This window comes from Phaseolus vulgaris, chromosome 11, assembly GCF_000499845.2.
Source record: "Phaseolus vulgaris cultivar G19833 chromosome 11, P. vulgaris v2.0, whole genome shotgun sequence".
Classification (NCBI taxonomy): domain Eukaryota; kingdom Viridiplantae; phylum Streptophyta; class Magnoliopsida; order Fabales; family Fabaceae; genus Phaseolus; species Phaseolus vulgaris.
In genome coordinates this window covers 7,066,447-7,076,536 of record NC_023749.2, presented here as the reverse complement: position 1 = coordinate 7,076,536, position 10,090 = coordinate 7,066,447, and the positions used below count along the sequence as shown (strand labels likewise).

Here is a 10,090-nt window from a genome sequence, read left to right as displayed (position 1 = left end):
GAAAACTCCATAAGCATGCAAACCTTTTACATTAGAAAAATATAGTTTGACAATGCTTAGATATGAGTGATTGTATAAAAAATATGAGTTGGGAATATTTACTATGCATTATTCAGATAACGCTTCCTAGGCTAACACATCGATTTTTACGAGAAAGAAAAAAAATGAAAAACAATGGCTGTCTGAAACAAAATAGCAACGTATATATAAAAGCAACATGCGTGTTTTAAAGAACGACATTCATAGCTGCGAAATCCACCTGCCCCCGTCAACTTCACATAGTTGTTGCCACAAGTGCAAGCCCTAGTCCAAGTGATACTAACTTTCCGTACACACTGTTTTTGTCGGTGCCGGAGTTCTGTTGGGTGGGATTAACGTGTGAGGAATCTGAAGAAGATGAGTCGTCCTTATCAGCTTTAGGCACCTTTGTTGCGTCAGTAGAAGGTTATGGGGGAGCCTTTGCAGGTGCTTTAGCAACAGTAAAAAAGTCCAAAGGAAGAAGCACCTTACCCACCTTGTAAATAGCGAGCCACTTATCCGTATATATATACAATGCCAGTGATGGTGGTGTTAACCTCACCGGTTGAGATGTTCACACTCCCTCCGTAACTTATCACATTCAGTTCCACTTTTCCAGGTTTAGCCCCTGCAAGGGTTCTCACTGGGTTGGTTAGAGTATCAAAGTTGGATCTAGAAACATAGTCTGAAAGAACATGGAACTGTAAGAGCTCTAGCTTTTGGCCATCAGAAAGAGAGTTGAGGAAGCCTGCTTTGAGTTCAGAGAAGGAACTGTCATCAGGTGCAAGAATGGTGATGCCACCTGATTTAGTAGTGAGGAGCTGTGCATTGAGTTGGTTGATCAATTGGGTGGTTTTCATGAGGCGGATTAGGATGTTGAATGACTTGCCCTGCCTCAGGATTCCAACAATGTCAAGAGCTGCAGTGTCAGGAGTGGCATCACTTGGTGACTGTGGCAATGAGGAACCAATGACTGTTTAGGAGCTCACTAATAAGTGTCTAATTCCACTAATATTTTAGTGAGTGATAAGTCACTAATTTCAATAATATTTCATATTAAAATATAGATACTTATAAAGATTTATTGTTAATTTACGTATAAAATCATCTTTAATTTATTAATTTATATCTTTTTAAATTTTGTATGAGTTTTATTTGAATAAGAGTATTTTATTCGCAAATTTGGTGTTAATTGTAAATTTATAGAGAGGATTGAGAGAATGGAAGGTACTAGAAGTATGCGTGGCTAATTCTACACTTTGGGATTGGGAGTAATCTGCTCAAACTCTTATGTATTGAGGTGATATCTTATATATTAATATTCAATTCTTGATTGATTATTGGTATTGTTGTTTTACTTTTAATTTTTCGTGACAAATTGAGAATCTTAAATCTGTCTGGGAGGTATTTTTAGGATTCGGACCTAAACAACATATTTGAGTGTGTTAGGAATAGACTTGAAATGTTAATTGTTATTAAACGTCTGAGCTTCGTTATAAGTTGTTTTTATAATTATGGGAGAGATCGATAGTTAGGGGACATTCTTAAGGATTCTATATGCGAGGAATCGATATAAATGATTTTTATATGGACATCAATTTCAATCAAAGAACTTAATATTGACATGCTAATCAAAATACATGAGAGTGCGAGAGATGAAACCTAATCCCTATTTTTCCAATTGAAACAACTAATTATTTGTTTGTTTTCTTATTAATCATCGCAAACACAACCACTCTCAATACACTTTTAATTGTTTTGTTCTATATTTAGCGATTATTGTACTTGATAATTCATTGTTTCTTGTGGGATCGATATTCGTCCTTAGGATAATTTTTACTTCTGACAAAGTGGTGCACTTGCCATAAAAAGTCATCAGTGGGGTAGGGGTAGGTTGAACTGGTTTTAGAGGGGCAGAAGCTAGTGATAATTGGGCTAAAGTGGTGGTGGAATACAAAAATGAAACTAAGAGTGGCAGTGTGGAGAAACCAAATTGTTTAATCATTTTTGTCTTGTTTGATGAAGGTTTAAATTATACTTGGAAGGAATGAAAATTATATTGGGAATGATTACTTGATATATTAACGATATGGTGATGACTTTTATAGAGGAAATCCGGCTGTGGTAGACAATGGTAGGTTGGTGAAAGGCTTTATTATACAACCTTAGGTTGTGTTTGGATTGGGGAGAAGATTTGATGGAGTGGATTTGAAGTGATTTGAGAGAAAAATGTAAAGAAAGTGAGGTTGTTTGGATTAAGATATGTTAGAGTGGATTTGTAAGGAAAGTTTATTGAAATTTGTTAGTGATATGATTGTTGTAAGGAGATTTTTAATTTTTTTTAAATGTGTAAAATATATTTTTACAAATTTACCTTTATCTTTAAAAATATTTGAATAATAAAATATAATATTTTTTTTATATAGATTTAAGTTAATTAAAATATTTGATGTAAAAAATATTTATTTTTATTGAATAATTTTTTTATTATAAATACATTAAAAAAAATATTTTTCTCAAATCAAATTAATTTTTTTTTTTATTATTGATATTATTATTTAATAAATTTATTTTAATTATTATTAAACATGTAACTTATTTTTATATTTTTATTATTGTTTATAATTTATTATTATTGTTGTAATATATATATAATGTTATTTTATATATATATAATTTAAATTTTTTATATAAGTTAATTAAATTAAATTTATTTATTTTATTAAGTGTTCAATATTAAAATTATTTAAAAAAATTATCATACAAATTTTTGAAAGAATTGAAAAATGTAGAAAAATAATAATTGAGTAAATAAAATAATACGTACTTAAATTTATAAATGTTATATAAAATTTAAAATATGCATAAATTTAGGGATATAAAAATGTAAAATTTAATGGATATATTTAAAAATAAAATAAAAATCAATTATTGTCACAAAATATAAAAGTAAACTTAAGAAAAGAAAAAAGTGAGGATAAAATCATTGATTGGTAACTTAAATAAAGTTTAATCTCATAATATCTCTGCAATGGATAAAGAAATAATTTATTTTGAACTAGACCCCTTTGATGTCCATTGTAATTTAAAAGAGGTTACTTCTAAGGGTTGATGTTGTTCTCAATGTATATAGTAAGTATTATGCTAAATATGAGTAGAGTTTATTCCTTGTGAGTGGTCATCTATTTATAAATCTTTATGCACTTGATCTTTGACACTGGCTTTTCCAGGTTTTTAATGTGGCATATCACAGTCTTATGTCAAAATTTGAATATCATTAATCAGGGTATTTTGTACTATAATCAGAGTTTAGGTAATATAATTAGAAGATATTGTATGATTAAATCAATGCATTAATGGAGCTAGGGTATTATGTATATGACAGAGATATTATATGATAAAATCAGTATAATTAAAGAAATCAAGAAATTGTGTCCAAAAATCAAATTACGTGAAAACATATTAATTGTGTTAACAAAATTGATTCTCATAATATATTTATCCATTAATAATATTACACTTCAGGGGTGGTCCAACCCTTTTAAAAACACACATACAATTATTAATAATATTTTTGTAAACCTTGGTTAATTCACTACAAGAAAATCATTAAATAGAAACTAATTTTGGAAACCAATATAATTAGTTACTATTTGATTAAATTAGATACAATTTTATAAACTAAAAAAACTATTGGTATCTAAAGTAATTTTTATTATTCATAATAAAATGGTTTCTAAATTAGTATTTAACTATTAGATACCAAGATTTTGGCTACTTAGTACTTTATATTTTAAATTAGTCTCTATTAGTCTTTTAGAGTCTAATTTAAAATTTAACATATTAGTCGCTAAAACTTAGGTAACTAACTTAGGTACAAATTTAGAAACCATTTTATAAATTTTTATTAATATAATAGAGAGACCACTTTAGATATGAATAATTTTTTAATCCCTAAATTAATACATAATTTAGTTAATATAGTGACTAATTATTTTTTGTCTCTAAATTTGGTTACTATTTAATGACTTTTTTTGTACTGATTTTACTTAGTCATGGGTCACATTGATCATTATATGGAAAGTTCATCAGATGTTGGATTATAAGTTCATAACCCTAGCCTATTGCCATTTTGGGTGAAGCATATGTACTAATTTTTTTTTATTACAGTTAGTAAGGTAAGAGTTGAACTAAGAAATAGATTGTAAAAGTTAAAAAAGGGTATAGTAAATGCTAACATAGATACAATTATACTTACTTCAATGAAATTATTTGATAGGAAATGGAACCTTATTTTCAATATCACACCTAAGAGTTATTTTTTTTGTTTCTCCCGGACATTAATAAATTGATTATTTTTAGATAATAGTAGATATAAACAACACTAACGATAAATGGTTTTTCAAACCAAAGTTTAATTGAATTATTTATTTATTTTTGTTGTATAAATTAAATTTTTTTTTTTCTATAAACTAAATTATTTTTTTTAAAGTTTTATTTAAGTTTATTAAATATTTAAAATATTACAAAAATGGTGAATTAAATATCTATTAAATTTAGAGATTTATGTAATTTTGAAAGAATTTATAAAAATATAAATTTATATGTAATATTTGTTAATTATATCTTGAGTTAAATTAACTTTTATATATATGTAGGGGTTTGTGTCGGCCAATCGATGCAAAATTTGTTTCCACCTATGCCACGCATACATTGTGCTATATAAATAGCACATTTCGTTGCCTGCGAGCCCTCATTTTCTCCTATTTTCCAAATTAAGAAACCTAATTTTTTAACTCTTTTGCATTTCGCTGACCCCTTTGCAGTGTCTACTCTTCGCATTTCGTTGCCCCCACCTTGTAGTGCCTCTGTGTCGCTGCCACTAATCCAGCATTGTTCACCGTCGGTGTGCTCTTTCTTCTCCGGTTGTCTTCTCTTCTCTTATTTTGTTCTTCTTCTTCATTTCAACTCTCACTTTGTCGTGATCCTCACTGCCTCCGCTGCCGCCTTCCAATGCCCTTCGCTGCCCAGTCCCACCTTCATCACCCGTCGGTTGTCTTCTTTCTCCCTTTATCTTCTCTTCTTTGTATGTTATATTTTTTCTTAACTTGTTTTTGTTGTTCTTCATTTCAGTTCCAAAGTGTCTTCATCGTCGTTGTTCCACCATGTCCAATTTCTAAAGTACAATTTTATTTTATGGTTTATTTTAATTTTAAGTTTTATTTTATGTATTAATATTCACTTTAAATGATTGGATGACTAAAATTATCTAAATGACTTTGTTTACCTATTTGAATGATTTTTGTAAATGTGGGGATTTGTTATTCTGTCACTACAAGAAAATCATCAAATAGAAATCAATTTTTAGAAATCAAAATAATTAGTTGCAATAGTAACTAAATTAGAGACCATTTTAGAAACTAAAACAAAAATTGGTTTCCAAATTAGTTTCTATTATTTTCTATTATTGTTAAATAGTTTCTAAATTGGTATCTAATTAGCAACCAATGTTTTATCTACCAATTATTTAGTTTCTAAATTTAGTCTCTAAAACCTTGGTTGCTAATTAGAGACCAATTTAGAAACTATTTAACAATAATAGAAAATAATAGAAACTAATTTAGAAACCAATTTTTGTTTTAGTTTCTAAAATGGTCTCTAATTCAGTTACTATTACAACTAATTATTTTGGTCTCTAAAAATTGGTTTCTATTTCATGATTTTCTTGTAGTGTGTACTGTGCACTTGGTTGGGGATATATTATTCTGATTGTTACAAGTAAAAATGGCTAGAACAAAAAATATATTTTTTTTAAAATCATTAATGTGTCTGGCCAAGCTCACGCAAAAAATAAATAAAAAATTTTGCTTTCATTTATGCATTGCCCAAGCCTGCGTAAGTTTTTTTTTTTCCTTTTTTTTAAAGTTTTGCGTCGGTTTGACCCACGCATGGGCCCGATTACGTCGGCTTTTACGTTGGAGTGGCCAATGATATTCATGTCCGCTTTGCGTTGGCTTAGCCCATGCGTCGCTTGTGCTGGCCTACAAAAAAATGACTTGGCTTCCACGAGTTTTTCATCCAATGCTTGGCCGACATCTAACGTTTAGTCGTCGATTTTGATTGTCTTGCGTTCGTTCTTGACCTTCAAAGTGCAATGTTTTTCTTGTTATTGCACTTTATATGCCTAACAATTGTGACATAGTTGTAAACATTCATTTTTTTTTCTTTGGATATTGAAGTGTTAATTAAAATAGGACTCTTACTCGGTGATTGACTTAAAAATTATGTTTTTAGCATATCATCCGCGGAAGACTCCAGTATTAGACAATGTCATTGCCTGATGAAAGGGAGTTGAAGACCATTTAGTAGTGATGTAAACTATCTATTGCAGATATTTATTAGGCTTAATTGTCTTGGTGATTTTTTTGTTATTTTCATAGTTACATAGATACAATTATGTATATAGACAATACACTATTTTGTTTGAGATTCTTAGTATATAAAATCTTTTGGTATTAATAAAAGTGTTTTCTTTCAATCATGTTCTTATATTTTTATTGTTTGTTATTGTTGCAAACTCAATAATTGACGTTGTTTGTGGAAAAAAAAAGTCAAGAAGTTGAAGACATGATTACCAGATATTGAGAAATTTTCAGGGATAACGACTTTGGATTGTGGAGAATCAAGATAAAGGTCATCTTGATAACAAGGTTGTACCCATGCTCTGAAGGGTAAGACCAGCATGCTAATGTATACGTTAGGAGAAGGCTAACATAATCAACAAAGCCAAAAGTGACGTAATTTTATATCTTGATGATAAGACATTGAAGGAAGTCTCTAAAGAGAAATTTGTGGCATCGATGAGGGATGAAACTTGAGTCATCAGTGATGATTTTATCTACTACCTAGACATAACACATTTACATAAGGGGTGAACACTTTGTAAGGAGGTTAGAATCGAAAAGATAAACTTGAAGGAGAATTTCACATATGTATTTACAAAGTCTTTACCAAGATGAAAGTTCAAACGATGCTTGTAGCGGATTAATTTTCATTTCAGGACAAAGAAAAATGATGATAAGAGTTCTTCTATAATTTGAAGTCAAGGTGAAGAAGTGTGATAATTTATAAATCATGTTCAACGGACTATTTGCTGGAGAGCTTAGTCAAACAATGTCATGGTCTGATGGTAAGTAGCAAAAGGTCATCTAGAGCCTCTCTAGCATCTATAGTAAATATTTATTAAGCTTAATTGTTTTAATTATTTTGTGTTATTTTCTTAGTTTATGTTGTACATATAAAAACCATTATGTGTATGGATTGTACACTATTTTGTGTGAAACTCTTTGTTTATAAAACCTTTTATTTTCTTGTTTTTGTGTTTTTCTTACTTATTTATTGTGCAAACCCAAAAGTTATATATTTTTTTTCAGGTATTGTATATAAGTTATTTGAATATGAATGTGCAAAGGAAAAGATTGGTGAATGTTTTTATTTTAAATTAATATTTATAAAATAAATTATTAGGATATTAAATTTATATACATGAAGTTAAACTTTATGTAAAATGATTTATCTATCTAATTCAAGTAATTATGAAACATGTAAATTTGATAAAAGAAAGATGTGTGGGAGACATTGTGACTTTTCATACCGAGGTGTGAAAGAATGACATGTAGCAGTTGTGTTATATTGATTAAAGCTTTGCTCCAAAAACAATTTTCACTTACCTATCAGGGAAAATTGCTGCATCAATCATGATTGGTGGTGAGAGATATATGCAGTTGAGTTGGCAGTGATATGAGGGCAGAACGAAAGTATTGTTGTTAAGAGATGTGAACATATGCACCTATATTGCTACCATGTTTCATAGGAATATCATCTTACATCAATTGGATGTGTGGAATTCATCTATGGAAATCTGGCTTGAAAGGTGCATGACCACTCTTTATACTGTCTGTATATTTACATCAAGAAAATTGTTGTCACTGAGTCTTAGTGAGAGGTGTTTGATTGTCTTGGGAAATTTATATTATTAAAAATTTAGATACTAATTGTACTGGGCCAAGAGATTGGACCGAAAGCAAGGTGTACTAAGCCGACCGAAAGCAAGGTGTACTAAGCCGACCGAAAGCAAGGTGTACTAAGCCGACCGAAAGCAAGGTGTACTAAGCCGACCGAAAGCAAGGTGTACTAAGCCGACCGAAAGTAAACTAAATAACGAAAGAAATAAAATAGAATGGAAATTATTATTAAGCAAAAGCCCATGAAACGGGGCCCAAATATGTAGGTATGTATAGTAAATGTTTAATACAAAAAGAAAAGGCCCAAATAACTTCTGGGCCCAATAAAAGAGTAGTATAAATAGAGGGTCATCCTGAGAGGTGAGGGAGGTTGAATTCATTTTAATATCCTGTAAAACTGAATCTAACTTTGGCATCGGAGCACCTTTCAGGTACGCACACCCATCTGTGAGAGGATGCCGAGACCAAAAACCGAAAGATCGAATGGAGTAAATTAAAGTTGACCGGGAAGTGTCAGTCAAGCAATTCAATAAAACGTGAAAGATTTTCAAACCAAATACAAACCAAGAACGAGTAAGCCGAAAGATCACACCGAGAAGGGAGTCCGGAAGCGAAGGCCGAGAGGTCAACAGGGGGAAGACGAAGACAATTTGTTTCTAGGTCCTTGTAAGAACACTAATTATTTAAATTTTAAAATTGGTATTAAAATCTCTATACCTAATTAGATATTAGTTTATAAACTATTTATTAATAATATAAATTAATTTATACATTAATAAATTTTTTAAAAATAATATTATTTTTTATTTTTAAAATTAGTTTTTATTTAATAATTTTTTTAGTAGTGAAAATTATTATTGTATTTTGGTGCATAATAGTTATTCTTATGTTCGGAAGATGTACAATAGAAGCCTCTTCATTCCTCATTTAAAAAAATGTTTACCAAAAACTATCTTAAATAAATATTCAATATTTTTTTCAAAATTGGGTACCTTACAAATTTTGATTTTAGTATCTAATGTTAACCTTTCTACTCTTCACGTGGTACATGTTTAGGAAAATTTGAAAATGACGGAAGTCATATTGATGATTGTACTGGGCCAAGAGATTGGACCGAAAGCAAGGTGTACTAAGCCGACCGAAAGCAAGGTGTACTAAGCCGACCGAAAGCAAGGTGTACTAAGCCGACCGAAAGTAAACTAAATAACGAAAGAAATAAAATAGAATGGAAATTATTATTAAGCAAAAGCCCATGAAACGGGGCCCAAATATGTAGGTATGTATAGTAAATGTTTAATACAAAAAGAAAAGGCCCAAATAACTTCTGGGCCCAATAAAAGAGTAGTATAAATAGAGGGTCATCCTGAGAGGTGAGGGAGGTTGAATTCATTTTAATATCCTGTAAAACTGAATCTAACTTTGGCATCGGAGCACCTTTCAGGTACGCACACCCATCTGTGAGAGGATGCCGAGACCAAAAACCGAAAGATCGAATGGAGTAAATTAAAGTTGACCGGGAAGTGTCAGTCAAGCAATTCAATAAAACGTGAAAGATTTTCAAACCAAATACAAACCAAGAACGAGTAAGCCGAAAGATCACACCGAGAAGGGAGTCCGGAAGCGAAGGCCGAGAGGTCAACAGGGGGAAGACGAAGACAATTTGTTTCTAGGTCCTTGTAAGAACACTAATTATTTAAATTTTAAAATTGGTATTAAAATCTCGATACCTAATTAGATATTAGTTTATAAACTATTTATTAATAATATAAATTAATTTATACATTAATAAATTTTTTAAAAATAATATTATTTTTTATTTTTAAAATTAGTTTTTATTTAATAATTTTTTTTAGTAGTGAAAATTATTATTGTATTTTGGTGCATAATAGTTATTCTTATGTTCGGAAGATGTACAATAGAAGCCTCTTCATTCCTCATTTAAAAAAATGTTTACCAAAAACTATCTTAAATAAATATTCAATATTTTTTTCAAAATTGGGTACCTTACAAATTTTGATTTTAGTATCTAATGTTAACCTTTCTACTCT

The 10,090-nt window shown here is 29.9% G+C and overlaps 1 long non-coding RNA gene and 1 pseudogene across 1 annotated transcript; one reads left to right on the top strand and one right to left on the bottom strand.

The window, feature by feature from the left end:
* Positions 1–274: 274 nt before the first annotated feature.
* On the bottom strand, positions 275–2,023 carry LOC137810238 (fasciclin-like arabinogalactan protein 12; annotated as a pseudogene).
* Positions 2,024–4,728: 2,705 nt separating this feature from the next.
* On the top strand, positions 4,729–7,355 carry LOC137810248 (uncharacterized). Its single transcript, XR_011080859.1, has 3 exons — positions 4,729–5,070; positions 5,152–5,199; positions 6,313–7,355. It is a non-coding gene; the product is annotated as an uncharacterized lncRNA (long non-coding RNA).
* Positions 7,356–10,090: the final 2,735 nt, after the last annotated feature.